Source organism: Pinus tabuliformis, chromosome 2_2 (assembly GCF_031772625.1).
Source record: "Pinus tabuliformis cultivar Carrire ecotype Pingquan chromosome 2_2, CPIR1, whole genome shotgun sequence".
Classification (NCBI taxonomy): domain Eukaryota; kingdom Viridiplantae; phylum Streptophyta; class Pinopsida; order Pinales; family Pinaceae; genus Pinus; species Pinus tabuliformis.
Window position 1 is genome coordinate 46,629,869 of NC_142300.1, and position 16,234 is coordinate 46,646,102.

Sequence of the window (16,234 nt, forward strand, 5' to 3'; positions counted from 1 at the left end):
ATTCCTGGATTCAAACCAACGATATACCCTGGGTGATTCCCATAATTGACCCTGGCCAATTCCCATAATTGACCCTTGTCGATTCCAAAAATCGACCCTAACCCTTGGCGCCCAAGGGTGATTCCTGAAATCAACCCTAGGTGATTCCTGGAATTGACCCTAGGTGATTCCTCAAATCGACCTTGGCCCTAGGCACCCAAGGGTGATTCCTGGAATCAGCCCTAGAAGACTCCTAAAATTGACCCTAGGCGATTCCTAGAATTGGTCTAGGTCGCCTAAGGCCCCTAGGCCGTAGGCTTAGGCAAGGGCACCTCACCCACCCCTGCCCATGTCAGCATCCTAGGGGCCCTAGGTGCCTAGTGTCAATTTCGAGAATCGACCCTTAGGTCGCAAGTCTAGGCAGGGGAACCTCGCCCTCCATTGCCCAAGCCTCCAACTGAGGGACCCTGAATGCTTAGGAGAGATTTCCATAATCGACCCTGGACACCTAGGGCCCCTGGCTCGCAAGCTTGGGTGATTCCTGAGTCAACACTGGGCACCAAGTGCCCCTGAACCATGGTCCTAGGCAGGGGCAGGAAAGGTGCCACCACCCAGGCTTGTGTCCTAAGGGCCTTTGGCACCCAGGGACCCTAGGTCATGGGCCTCGGTGGGTGCGAGCGAGGTGCCCCTGCCTAGACCCACAACCCATGGGCCCTAGGCTTCCAGGTCCAATTCTAGGAATCGAATCTAGGTGCACAGGGATGAATCCCGTGATCGAATCTATGCACCTAGGGCCCCTAGGTTGCGGGCCTAAGCGCTGGTGGGCGAGGCGCCCTTGGTCAGGCCCACGACCAAGAGGTCGTGGGCACCCAAGGCTGAATCAAGGAACCGATCCTAGGCAGCACGCCTAGGTGGGGGTGAGTAAGGTGCCCCTACCCAGGCCAGCAGCCCGAGGCACCTAGGATCGATTCCGAGAATTGACCCTGGGCGTTCAAGGTCCCTAGGCCACAGACCTAGGCGAGGGCACACGTGGGAAAGGTGCCCCCACTCAAGCCTATAGCCCAAGGGCATTGGGCACCCTGGGCCAATTCTAGGAATCACCCATGGTCAATTGTAGGAATCTCCCAAGGTCGATTCCAGGAATCACCCCTAGGTGCCCAGGGCTAGGGTCAATTCTTGGAATCACCCATGGTCGATTCTAGGAATGTCCTTAGGCCAATTACAGGAATCACCCAGTGTTGATTCTAGGAATCACCACTCGGCGCCCAAGGTATTGCGTAGGGTCAATTCCAGGAATCGCCCCTCAGCGCCCAAGGTCGATTCTAGGAATCTCCCCTCGATGCCCAAGGTATTTCCAAGGGTCGATTCCAAGAATCATCCCTCAGTGCCCAAGGTATCGCCCAAGGTCAATTCTAGGAATAACCAAGGGTATCGACGAGGGTCAATTTTAGGTATCACCCAAGATATCGATTTCGGGAATCGCCCAAGATCGATTCTAGGAATCGCACAAGTCGATTTCGGGAATCGCATAGGGTCGATTCCAGGAATCGCACAGGGTCGATTCTGGGAATGGCACAAGGTCGATTCTGGGAATCTCTGATGGTTTATTCTAGGAATCACCCAAGGTCGATTCCAGGAATCACCTAGGTTCAATTCCGGGTATTGCCTAGGGTTGATTTCGAGTATCGCCCAGTTTCGATTCTAGGAATCACCCTGGATCTATTCTAGGAAGCACCCACAATATTGAACAAGCTCGATTCCAAGCTTAGGGCCAAGGTCAATTATGAGAATCGCCCAGGGTATCACCCAATGTCCATTCTAGTTATTTCCCAGGGTATTGAGTCAGGGTATCTCCTAGGGTATTGATTTTGGGTATCACCCAGGGTATCAATTCCGGGAATCACCTAGGGTCGATTCAGAGAATTGCCAAGGTCGATTCCGGGAATTGCCCTGGGTCGATTCTGGGAGTCACCTAAGGTCAATTCCAAGAATCTCCCTGGGACGATTTTGGGAATTTCCTAGGTTCAATTCCAAGTATCGCCTAGGTTCGATTCTTGGTATCACCCAGGGTCAATTTCAGGTATCAACCAGGGTTGATTCCTAAAATCGCATGTAGGCACCCAATGTATCACCTAGGGTTGATTCTTGGAATCACCCAACGTATTGCCTAGGGTTGATTCTAGGTATTGCTTAGGGTATAGATTTTGGGAATCGCCCAGGGTCGATTCTGGGAATCACCCATGGTCAATTCTGGGAATCGCCCAGGGTTGATTCCAGTTATCGCCTAGGATAAATTCTGGGAATCGACCTTGGGCGCCCAAATCCAGAGTCAATTATGGGAATCGCCTAAGGTCGATTATGGGAAGAGCGTATGGTATCACATAGGGTTAATTCCAGGCCCAAGGCTAAGGTCGATTATGGGAATCGCCCAAGGTAGATATTGGGAATCGCCCCTGGGTGCCCAAGGCTAGGGTCGATTTCGGGAATTACCAAAGACCGAGGTCGATTTCAGGAATCACCCCTAGGAAAGCGGGGCTGATTCTACGAATCACCTAGTGTCAATTATGGGATTTACCCCTTGGCATCGAGGGCCAAGGTTGATTTCGAGAATCACCCAGGGTTGATTCTGGTAATCGCCCCTAGGCACCTAGGGCCAACTTTGGTTACAGGAATAACCCAAGGTCGATTCTAGGAATCAGCCAAGGTCAATTCCCATAATCGACCCTAGGCAATTCCTGGAACTGACCCTAGGCAATTTTTGGAATCAACCCTAGGAGATTCTCGGAATCAACCCTGGCCCTAGGACTGGAATCGACCTTGGGTGATACTCTGGGCACTTCCTAGAATTGACCCTTAGTGATTCGTAGAATCGAACCTGGGCGATTCGTAGAATCGACCTTGGGTGATACCTAAAATCAACCTTGGGCGTTTCCCAGAATCGACCCTAGGAGATTCCCGGAATCGATACCGTAGGCAATACCCAAAATTGACCCTGAGCGATACCCAAAATCAACCCTAAGCGATACAAAAAATCGATCCTGGGTGATTCCCTAAGAAATTCCTAGAATCGACCCTGGGGAATACCCCCGACACCTAGGGATGATTACTGGGATCGACCCTGGGCAATTCCCTAGGAAATTCCTGGAATCGACCCTGGGAAATACCCTCAGCACCCATGGATGATTACTGAGATCGACCCTGGACAATTCCCAAAATTGACCCAGGGCAGTTCCCAGAATCGACCCTGGGCAATTATTAGAATCAATACCCTAGTTGATTCCTAGAATCAATAACTTGGGAGATTCCTGAAATCGATACCCTAGGTGATACCCTAAATCGACCCTGGGCAATTCTTAGAATCAACCCTGGGTGATACCCTAGGTGCCCATGGGTGCTTCTCAAAATCGACCCTGGGCGATTCCTGGAATCGAACCTAGCCATGGGCGACCAAGGAAAATTCTCGGAATCGACCAAGGGCAACACAGGCTTGGGCAGGGGTACCTCACCCACCCCTGCCTAGGCCTGCAACCCAAGGGCCTTGGGTGCATAGTGTTGATTCCAGGAATCAGCCTTGGGTGCCTTAGGGCTATGGGTAGGGGCACCTCGCACTCCCCCTCCTAGGCCCATGACCTAGGGATCCTGGGCTCTTAGGGGAGATTCCCAAAATCGACCTTAGGTGCCTAGGGCCTGTTGTAACTTTTTCTGACACCTTAAAAAGTTACAATTTTTCTTTAAAATTTGTCACCTTCCTTCAATTTTATCCTTGCCTCACAAAACAAACACTCTAATAGTCTTTTATTCAATCAAGTAAACTTAACCTAACACTACTTGAGAAGGTAAGAATGCACTAGGACCTTTTCCACTTATGAGAGAGAAAGTGGATGGACACTTCGGTAATCTTCTACTTATGTTAGATCTAAGACTTTTTTGATCCATAATGTAAATAAATGTCTTTCGAATTAATCACATCACTAGGATTTGGTCGATGTTTCGAACCAACTAATGTGGTTCATCCTCAGGACAAGGTAAAAAACTCAATCAAACTTCAAGAATAAATAGTATCAATGCATCATGGCTCGGATTAAGCCATTGAAAACTAGCCATTGGTGATTAGTTAAAAATGCTAGTTAGTTAATTAAAATATTTTAAATTTTAAATTAATGAATTTAAAATTTTTCACCTTCTTTCAATTTTATCTTCTTTAGTAATAAAATATCTTACCTTTCTTCATGTATGTTTCCTTGACACACTAGTAGGGGTGCCTTGCCCGCTCGTGCCCCTACCCAAGATCATGGCCCAGGGGCTCTGCATGCCCAGGGCCCATAAGTCAGGAGCTTGGGTGGGGCTGCCTCGCCTACCCCCGCACAGACCCATGGCCTAGGGGCCCTGGGCATCTTGGGCCCCTAGGCCGTAGGCCTGTATGGGGGTGGGCAAGGCACCCTTGACCAGGCCCGAGGCCCAAGGCCCCTAGATTGTGGTTTTGGGCATAGGCGAGATAAGTTGTCTTAGGTTAAAATTTGAAAATATTTATACTTTTAGCCTTCAAAATAAAAATTACTCTTGGAATAATGAGTCTTTCATTCAAGTGTTCATTTTTTAATATTTTTTTAGTCATATAATTTGTTCTTAATGTCATGGTTGAAATATGTTGAAAACTTAAGGATTTTTAATTCCATGGTTGAAAATTTGTCAAAATTTTATCGTTTTTCTTAGTTATGATAGTTTATCTTTAACGCTAGGATTTAAAACAATTACAATTTTAGGGTTTTCTAGAGTCATGATATCATATTTTTAACGACATGGATGGAAATTGTTGGAATTTTAAGGTTTTTCAAGTCCCATTATTTTATCCTTAACACCATTGCTAAAAAAGGTTGAAATTATACCCCCCCAAAAAAAATGTTATTCTAGCATCAACACTTTTCATTTTTGGTGTATTTTTTCATCTTTATTGCACAAAAAAAATTGGTTTTTACTTCCATTTTTAAAAACTTGTTGAAAATTTACCCTTAAAAAAATCATCCCAGAAGACACACTTTTCATTTTTGGGTTGTTTTTCATGTTTTTTTGGGGTTTTTGGCTAGATTTCTCATTTTGAGTTTATAGTTCTTGTTTGAAAGTTTACGTTTGTGGATGGAATGATATTATTGTGTGTTGTGGCAATGCATGTAATAGCGCTTTCATGAAGGAATGAGTTATTCTTGGTTGTTATAATGAGAAACTTGTGTGAATGTTCTCATGGTTATGAGGGATTGCAAGTCCCTATGGTTATTGAAACTTTCCTAAGATGCAGAGTTATTTACATAGCCTTGTATGATTTCTTAATGTGCATAGTTAATTTCCACAATGAATGGGATTCCATTGTTTGGAATGGTCATGGATATTTGACTAATTGAGATAGTTGATTGCCTTTATGTTTTAATGCATGTTTTTCTAATATATCTCTTAATGTTATGTGGAATCTATTTCATGGAATGCTATGTTGTCTTTGTGCTTAATATTATAGATCATTGTTATCCACAATAGGCTTGCTCAGGGGACAGTCAGTAAGCATGTTTATAATTTTATCATTTGCAATAGAGATGTGTGTACTACCTTGAATGATCTATGTGGGGACAATGATTTTATCCCTACAGAACTCTGGTGTTCTTCGCAACACTAGGTCTCAAAGGAAGGCTGCGGAAAAGTCTCTGAAACCCTTAAAATTCTAAGCTAGAATACTGTAGAAAATAAGCTTATATGTGGATTGGGGAATTTTTATTATCTCTAACCACTATGATTACCCTAATGGTGGGTTTAACATTAATTTGGGTGATTAGAGATTAAACTTGTGTCACACATCATCGCTAAAGTGATAACCCCCTTTGGATAGGGCATGGTAGGCAAAAAGTGTGACACCATCGATCAATCTTAGACGATGGGGAACTTTCATGTTGCACCATCCCTTTAGTGTCATCCTTGACTAAGTCCTTTTGCACTTGGGCATGATTCATAGAGAACGTGACAAAAGGCTATATTTTCTATGAATAGGGAAGTATGAAATTGCATGAATGGGCCCAACCATGTGGGACCCTGAATCTGACTAAGGTGGAAGATGCCATGAAATCCGGGTAGGTCTACATGGAAGCCACATGAGGAGTATAGAGGACATGGAATGTATGCCAAGGAAATACTATTGATGTGGAATGTTATCAGTGCGACGTGTGGTAGGGTAACATCATCCTAACATCAGTGTGATGTTAGCAAGACATTGTGAAGGTAGGGTAACTTCGATTTAGATGAGGTGGACTCTATGCAAACACGTGGATACAAGGTGGTGCCATGTGACATGTCATTTCATACAGACAATGCATAGTGGAAGAATTTTAAGTTCCTCCCTAATCTCTCAGAATGTATAGTAGAGAGCACAACGTCAAATTTGGTGTTTCAAGACAAAAAAAAATAGTTTGTGCCTTTCGTCTAGCGTTGAGTTTGATTAACCCATCCTCGGTTGTGGGTGTGAATAAAAGAAGGCAGCACGAAGGGGTTGCCTATTAACTAATGTTGAAAGTTCTAGCAATAGATTCTATTAATCGTCGCAAGGTAAGGGGTCCCATTATTAATATGAACTATTGGCCTAAATCAGGGCAATTGGGCCAAGGTTTAAACCGTGAGGTGGTAAATCCATTAGCCATGTGAGGTGCCACATGGCACTACCTAATTGGTCAATATTCAGGAGGGCATAACTTTCAATCCAAGAATCGGATTAAGGTAAAGTTTACATCATCAGAAAACTCTTGAAAAGTTGGTTGCAATGGTGCCATCCAATGTTTATTATGGTAACCTTCAGAAGTAAATAAATTTTGTAACCCCATTTCCATAATGATACCTTGGAGGTTGGGTTGATTAAAAATTAATGCCTCCCATCTACCTAGATGGTTTGAGGGGATGGGAGGAAGCATTACAGCCTTGAAAGTCCTCCAACCAAGGAGGAATGGGGAATTTCATTCCACTTAAATTCTCATTATTAATGTGGAAATCATGCATATAAAAGCATTATTCCATTAGAATTATTATCATGATCTTCATTCATCGACAAATAATGACCTTATCCAGTACTGCATGAGATGTCATGGTGAATACAAACACCATTTAGCATAGATAATCCATTCCAATAATAAATTGCAATCACCATGTGATAAAAGAGGTGCTAAGGATAAAATTGTAGCAGTAGAAGTCTAGATTCTAACATGTCCAATCTCTTGCCTTAAATATAACCAATTTCTACACAATTTAATGTAGAGGTTGTCAATATGTATGGAATTGTATCATCCCACTCTACATTAATGTGTTTTAATAACCTCCACTGTGTTGGTAATTAACGCCAAAATATCCAAATATAACACAGAAGCACTTAGACAACATGAGTTTTTACATGGTAAACCCCTAGTAGTGTGAAAAGGAAACATGCATGAGGAAAGGTAAGATATTTTATTACTGAAGAAGATAATTAAGCTTACAACCAATTCAACTCATCTCTTTGGATATATAGATATAGCTATCTTGGCATTGTTACATGTTTTACATGAGCTACAAGTTGTTTAATAAACCAACTATTGGAAACCAAGATAACACTGAGACGGGGGGGTGAATCAGTATTATATCATTTTAACAATAATTTAACCAATCAAATACATTCAATCAAAAGATAATTTACTAAACACATAAATCTTGAACATGGGATATTTACATGGAAACCTATATGGGAAAAAACCACAAAACTTCTTTTGATTTTAATGTAAATACAAGCACCAACTTCAGTTTACATCAAATTTTGTAGGCACTAACCCCCTTTTCTATTCAAGCACTAACTCCCACTTATTTGCAGGAACCAACCTGTAGGAGGCCCCAACCCCCTGATATTTACATGCACCAACCTAAAGGAGACTCCAATCCCTTGATCTACAAGCATATACTTGCTACAGCCACTCAGATCCCTCTTTCATTCATTTTTAAATTCGTATCTATGACAGCTTTATCATAAATAACACATACATAACCTCTTTTGTCAGATCTGCTGGAATTCACTAATATTTTCTATGCAACAACCTCTCTTCCTCTGATTCACTGCCTCAAATTATTTTATACTAGATTAAAGGCACCTCTCATAAAAAATGATTAGTATGGTTCTTTTATGAGAAAATTATACAATTAATGGTCCACTTCTTCAAATCTATGTTTTCTCTCACATAGTATCTCCAGATCTCAACTAAATTACTTTTGCAACTTCTACACAACACACTTCTGCATCCTCTCTCTCAGATCCACACAATTTGACCCTTGGATCTATTCACTTCGCGGTAGTGTAGTTATCTCTAATTATTCAATTGCTTACCTAGTTATTTTTCACATTCAAAATAGTCTCACCATCAATTCTCATGAGAATACACTTATATCACATTGATTTCTTTCCATTTTATATGTAGAATCTAGACATATCAAATTCAAACTTCATTTATTCCACCCCTTTAACAAATTTGGCTCTTGAAACCACCAAATTACCAAAACCTCAATTTTTAGGTCCCTTGAAGCATGTGACTAAGGCCCAGAAGTGATGGCCTAAGCCCAGAAGGTGCCTAGCCTCATAATCTGTTTAATTTGTCCCTTTTCGTTAAAATCAAAATTCTTTACAATCTAGCATCTAGCTTTACATTTTGTAACATCCTCCTAGATTTTATCTAGGCCTATATGTTCACACATATGGATAAGTCCAAGGATAAATTATTTTGTTGCCTTTTCCTTTTCTCACTTTATTGCACACCCAGATTGCTCCAAGACCTAGATAAGCCTTAAAGGCTTTGATGTAGGGTCCACTATACTTCGAGAATTTTGAAAGTCCAATATTTGAGAGATATAGCATTTGGACTTTTCCAAAACCTAAGAACATGTGAAACATTCAACCCTCAGATGGATAGATACTCTTCAAGCATGGTGGAACCTTCCCTTGTATGGAATGATGACCAATCAGGACGACATCGGTTGAATCTATATTTGGGTCAATTGTTAGCAGCTCAGTTTGTTGCATGCCCAAAGACCCAAATACCTAGATACATCCTCTTGCCTAGAATCCTAACCAAGTGGGAATTCAACCATTTCATCCATGATTACTCAAACCTAGATTTGGGGAAAAATCAAAGTGCTTGCTACCTGCACTCCCAGACACTTGGATGTCGGGATGAATTTTTCCCTCTCAACTCTAAGATTGTTGAAAAAGAAAAATTTTTAACACTAAGAAATCTGAAAAAAAACACCTCCTTAAATGAATCTAAAGGAATCAGAGTCTGCCACATTGATGCCTTGTGTACCAATCAAAACTCTCCACCAGTCTTTGTACCATGTACCCTACTATTGTAGCCGATACAATAGCACTTAAAATTTTTAACCTGTATATCTAAATTTTGGTTCACGCTGTGCTTTTCAAGGTCTTAATGGATATCCCCGCCAGTTGTAATGGTAAAACCCCTTTCATCCAGGATACAAGTGCCAGTACGTCCATGAGGCACACTACCTATGCTCGGTTGTCATGTTTCATCCTCTACATTAGGGTTTATGGCATTCTTCTTTCATTCATTAAGCAAAGGATGTTTTAATGTTGCCTCTCCACTTATGTTTATTTAGGTTAAAGGACTTAGTTTCCTAAGAAGGTGTTGAAGTTGTACTTATGTGTGCCTTTTGTATGCCCAGGTTTTGGACTAGGATGTAGTCAAAATATAGGGCTTATTACTATTAGAGACAAATATTAACGGGAAGTGCATTCTATAAGGAAAAAGAGAATTTTTTGTTGGATAGAAGGTGACAATGGATATGATTGAGCCATAGAAAAGTGCCTTGCTGCTATTGATACATAAATTTTTGTTTTCATGTGGGTTTTGGCTCAGAACACACTCGAAACTAGTTTCAAACAATAGGTGTGTAGGATCCTCAAATTCGACAACTTAGGAAGTTGTAGAGTCTATAAAACAAGGCTTCGGAAGCATTGATATTCTTGTGCACTCACTTGCAAATGGTACATAGGTTATTAAACCTCTTTTTGAGGCATCAAGATAGGGATACTTTGCAGTTGTTTCAGCCTAGAGTTGTTTTGTTGTCTCGTTGTTACTACCTATAATGAATCTTTGTAGATCCAAAATATCTCTCACATATATTGCATCAGAAAGGATCATTCAAGGATTCACAAAGGCAATTGGATTTATAGATACCATAATTAAATACTCAATGGTGAATGCTTCCTTGCAAAAGGATGTGTTGCATCACTTTATCTTCACCATTAGCCTTTGCAATAACTGGCACAATTGCATATGTTGACAATGGGTTGCATGATATGGGAGTTGTGGTGGATAGCGCGAGATTTGTTGAACTTGAAACACCACAGACATATTGTTGAGGGAATCATCTCACAAGAAGTGATTTCTTCATCTTCCATTTTTGTAACACAAGGGCATTTTAGTACAATTTATCTCACGATGACAAATTTGATTGAATAAATCTTGAGTTGTTAGCAAGGGAAAGATCTTGTTCCTACGTGTTCATTTAGCCAAATGGGTTACTAAAATATAGGCAAACATAGATGCTACAACTAATATTTTAGGTGTTGTCCAAAGTCCAAAAGACTCTAAAGGTAGATGTCCAAAAAATTGTTCTGAGGTTAGCTTCCTAGTCATGAAAACTTCACATTCATCATCACAACCTAGTATGATTGGCAACCAAGTTCTAGTTGAAGTAACCCTAGATTCTCATACAACTCTTGAACAACCCTCCCATTTGGTTATTGACAAGAATTATTTACAGACTTATAGATAAATACAATGCAGATGTTGGGCCATTTGAAATGAAAGAGACTTTGGTTACAACTGAACCAGTAACTAAAAATAACTCAAATGATCCTCGCATGGTAGAGGATGATGTGAAAGTATGTGACATTTGTGGCGATGCAGGTCTTGAGGAAAAACTTGTTATTTGTAGCGTGTGTAATGATAGTGCAGAGCATATTTACGACATGCAAACTATGTTCGACAAAGTTCCAGAAGGTAACTAGCTTTGTGAAGGATGTAAGTCTTCACAGAATGGTAGTTCAAAAAAAAAAAATGAAGTCCCATAGAAAAATGCATTAATTTCTAAGCCAACATGTTGAAGTAGCAAGAATTAGATTACAAAGTAAAACTCACATACTAGGCTCTTTACGAAAATGGATAGAAAAGATGTGAGCCTGAATTAAAGAGTTTGGTCAAAGGAATATGTAATTCCCATTCCCTTATAAAATGACAAGCAAAGGATTTAGAAGTTGGACCTGCCACCAAAAAGCAGGCTTTAGATGTTAGAAGTGCATATTAAGGTATCACAAATTCAAATGGAAATCTTGTGATTTATTGTGACAATTCATTCAAAGCAGTAGATACAGGACAAACTAAACCATCTCTTTCTATAGGTTTAACTGGAAATAAATTTCTAGTAACCTCCATAAAAGTGGGAAGCCTTCAAATGCGAATGAGGCCCAATCACCAAGGTTTTTGGGAGCTTTATAGTCGACAAAAGGAAAATTCACCTATGTCAATCATTTACCTTTTGATTCTTCACCATGCATTGTTGCAAGAAGAAATGCATTATCATTTGTATTGTCTACTTTGACTGATAAGGGTAGTTTATCAGTGAAGGTAGCTGATATGTGGTTGCCCGGCAACCCATGATCAATATTAACCAATAGTTCAAGGGAAACGACAATGCCAAAGATTAATAAATACTTTAGTGAATTCGATGGACAAGCTTCAACAATTAGAGAAATATTGTGGTGTATTTAGTGTTAAGAGTTAGTGGCGTGAAATCAGTGAAGGTGATTTATGCCTCTGTTAGAGCTACCAGTGACTTGGATATAAGTTTTCTTCATGCTATGCTTATTAAAGGAATTGTTGAACCTATATCGGATACTTTTGTGAACCTCGTCAATGTTGATTGCAAAGAAAAGAGGCTTGAGAATAACTGAGGAAAATGTATCACACTATGGCTTGCTTCAAGAACCTTTGAAGTCACAAACCACAATCACATTGTGTTGTGGTAGCATCACTAGCCATTGAGATTGCGATTTGCGACCTTCCCTAATCCCCTATCACACTTAGTCATAAATCACATTTTCAGTTTGCAAAAATTTTTCTTTGCACTCTAAGGTTGTGATATGCAACCTCATTGAGTCCAACGCGTGTGATAAATCTACCGTGCACTTCCAAAATGCGACTTGCATTGCAACCATGAGATGCAACTAGGCTGAAATCGCAGATCACATTCACAGTCCTTATCAACCTTGTAGCCTAGAAATGTGACTTGTAACTAGCCCTTCTTACCTATTCTATTAAGTCACAAAGGTCACAATCCTCACTTATATTGTAACTCCAAACTGCGATTACACTTTGAAAAAAAACTCTGACTAGCATAGGATTCATCTCTTGGTAAATCATTAGTTGCATTTCGAAATTCATCGGCATTATAAATGTGATTCACAACTAGCTTCAGTGACATGATAACCATGCTTGTGATTCAATTTTTAGCGTTACCAATCTATTCATCGCTTCAATTTTTCTCACACCATAAAAGAAATACATATTGTTGAAAGGTTCTGCTACAGTGATCACAAGAGAAATATTTTTGGCAGCTATTCCTATAGTTGGATCACCAAACAAAGGGACGATCCTTTTATCAACTTCTTGAATGCCTTTGGGTCCTTATAATCCATTCACCTATGCGACAATAGAGAGAACAAGATTGATTTGTTGTTCCTAGCCAAGAAATAATAATTGGAGCTCATACTACTACGATGAAATAGAGGGATTCTAAAATAAGCACCCAGGAAGCGTTGGACCATTTGGTGCTTGTGAGTTTTGGGAAATATCATTTTCTAAGAATCGTCCTATTTCAGGTTCAATAGGCATGAGTCTTATGTGTAGGAATTCTAACTACAACAAATAGTGGCATGACATCATCACCAAAAGGAAAATTGATGCAATACCATAGGTAACATTTGGCTTTCCCCACTCCCATAAAATTAGTTTCTATGGTCCAAAGAGGTTTCTTGTCAATAAATACACCACATTTTGTTAAGCAAGGAAAAGTGGTGAAATCAATCAAGAACCTTTATGTAGAACTAAAAGAGACCTTGCACTACCCATTACATATAATATGGAAAAACACAGAAAAACAGGGCTACAACCCAACATTTAGGTTCATTGAAGGCAAATATTTCTAAATTACAATGAGAGATTCTTTCTCCTCCTACAAGTGGAGATTCTTGTGTTGGACTTGTGGGGTTTCTAATAGTTTGAGATTCTACTCTTTTGAACAAGTTGATAGGCACCTGTAGAAATTTTGAATAATATGACACATATTCACAGAGATTATCCTGATCATACAATTATAAGCGGAACATGTATAATACATAATCTCCTCTATGTTGATCATCAATTTACAGAAGCAGAAACATTCACAGGCACACATAGAAGCATCAATCAAACTCATTAACACAGTATGTATCCCGAGGAAAGCATCTCGCTAAAAACCCCACACTATCTGTATATTATATTGATTGAATCATGTAACAATACACAGCATAATACTTCTCACAAGTATCTCGACCTGTTACACACAATACAGCTCAGATCTGATCTCCAAATCTATTCCACTGCTTGCCTGCCTCCACTGCTCAATACCTGCTCAAGAACTTATGAGAATGGCTTACCAAACTCGTATTTCACCTCAAAATAATCACTCACACTTTGTTGGACGTGAGCAAAGGCTACAATACTGGGCAAATACGTGAGCAAACTCATTTGCATACTCAATCCCTTGATTGTGCAAGATCTGGTACACAACTATAGTCACAACTGATAGCAATCTGATTCTCTACCACCTGTCCCTGTTGAACTGAACATGCACTAACATGAAACTGAGTTAACTGATGTATTCTATAGTTGTATTATGAGTTAATAACTTGTGATTAATTAATAACTAATTCACCCAACTCATCTCTAGTCTATTGATCAGTTAGACTAAATACAACCAGTTTAACAAAGCTAAACTGAACACAACTCCATCAACTGCACCTCCAATCCACTAAACTCAACTCACTTGAGTTCTAACTGAAGTCCTGCATGCAAATATTAGTCATCCCATAGGTAACCACGTATTTCCCTCTGGGATCTGCACGTACCACATCTGTAGCTCATCCTGAAGTGCTCCAAGAGAATAAGATCAAGTTTATAGTCCAAATATTATTATGAGACAATAATATTTGACTTTTCTATTTTTGACAGTCAGTCTAAAAATAGACTTTGATCACTCACACTGTGATCACTCACACTTTGATCAAAAATAGAAGTCCATCTATTTTTCCCAACTTGACCAATCATCGATAAACAGCAACCTGCAATCCATAGACATGATCCATATGTCTAAAAATAGACATAGTCTAAAAATAGACTTGCGCCAAAAATAGCCTGCGGGCCCACTTAGTGAAGGCGACTCTTTTCACTAAGCTCCATCATCTTGTTGCACTCTCAACAAGCATTTCTTGTTGCACACTTTTCAACAGCACCTTCTCAGAGATGGCATCACATCAATTCACCACTCTAACATGCATTCCTAGTGTTATTCATTATATACATGCAAAGTTGCAGTTACTAGACCTTCCAGGGATCATTGAAGGTGAAAAAAATGGTGAAGGGAGAGGAAGGCAGGTTATCAGTACTGCAAGAACCTGCAATTGTATTTTAATAGTTCTTGATGCTATCAAGCCCCTTACTCACAAGCACATTATAGAAAATGAGTTTAAAGTATTTGGAATCAAGTTGAACAAGGATCCTCCTATTTTGATAGTTAGGAATAAGGACAAGGTGGAATAAATTTCACATCTATTAGTGCCAACACACACCTGGACCTTGAGGTTGTTAAGGAAATTTGTAGAGAATACTAAACTCATAAAGCCAATATTTATCTTTTCTATGATGTAATTTCAAATGACATTATAGATATGATTGAAGGTAGTCACATATATATGCCTTTCATTATTCTTGGTAACAAGATTGACCAAATAATGCTAGAGGAATTGGACATTTTTTTATCAATTGCCTCACTACTGCCCAGTCAGTGCCCACCTGGAATGGAATTTGGATGGCCTATTGGAGAAGATATGGTAGTACTTAAATTTGACCTGAATGTATAAAAATTCCAAGGGATTGAATCCATACTATGAAAATAATGTTATTCTTTCATCTAAATCACGAATTGTTAAAGATTTTGTACTTGAATCCACAAGGATATATCGAAGAAATTTATATATGCATTGGTCTAGGGTTCTAGTGCAAAACACAAAATGAAAAAAGTTGGGAAGGATCATGAATTAGAGGATGAGGATCATCTCAATTACCTTGCCTGTGTTTGTTAGAAATAAGTACATGATTGTTGGCAAGGGACTTCTTCCAAAATATGATTAGGAAAGCTCAGGATGATCTTGCACTAGTTATAAATACCTTGATAATATTACAGTGTAGAAAAGGACTGTACATGGGTCCAAATTAACATCTTGCTTTCAGTTAATATCTTATGTCTTTAATATTGTTCTTTGACTACAATATATATGACCATGTGATCCCCTTGCAAGTAAAAGGAGGAAACAAGATTGTTTACCTATGAAAAGGAAGATAGAATCAAGTTGAGAGCAATAAGCTCTGATATTGTCAATGCACTAGCAAACTATCTTACAATTTATCTTTTCCAAGCTAAGAAGTCTATGGGCCATTGATGTCAGCTAGGCTTTGTTGGGATGGGATCCCTAGGGTCAAATTTTGTCAGTAAAGTCAAGTTTTGTAATAGTTTTTGTGAAAGAATGTAAATTCTATACGAAATATGGGAGTAGAGTGCGAAGCTAAGTAAGAGTCAGAGGAGCATTAGTCCCTTGTATGGGTAGGTGATAGGATGGTTTTGAGACTCACCCATGGTTTGTGAGCCATGGTATTGTAATGAAAAGCATATATATAGTGAGTCATAGCAAGTCTAAAGTGATAACTTTGATAGAGAATCATTGTAAGGGAAAGGTGCTAAGGCATGAAAGGTATGTTTCATGTAATTAGGCGAAAGGGGAAGGCTCCTGTAGCTGAGTGGGTGGAAACCTTGGTAATTCTGTACCTAAGTGCGCGGACCCCTATAGCTCGATGTGCAGGGATAAGAAGTTTGTATC

General features: G+C 39.8%; 1 pseudogene; it reads left to right on the forward strand.

The window, feature by feature from the left end:
* The window catches only part of LOC149191413 (developmentally-regulated G protein 3-like), a 52,716-nt pseudogene extending 37,274 nt beyond the window's left edge, over window positions 1-15,442 (forward strand).
* Window positions 15,443-16,234: the final 792 nt, after the last annotated feature.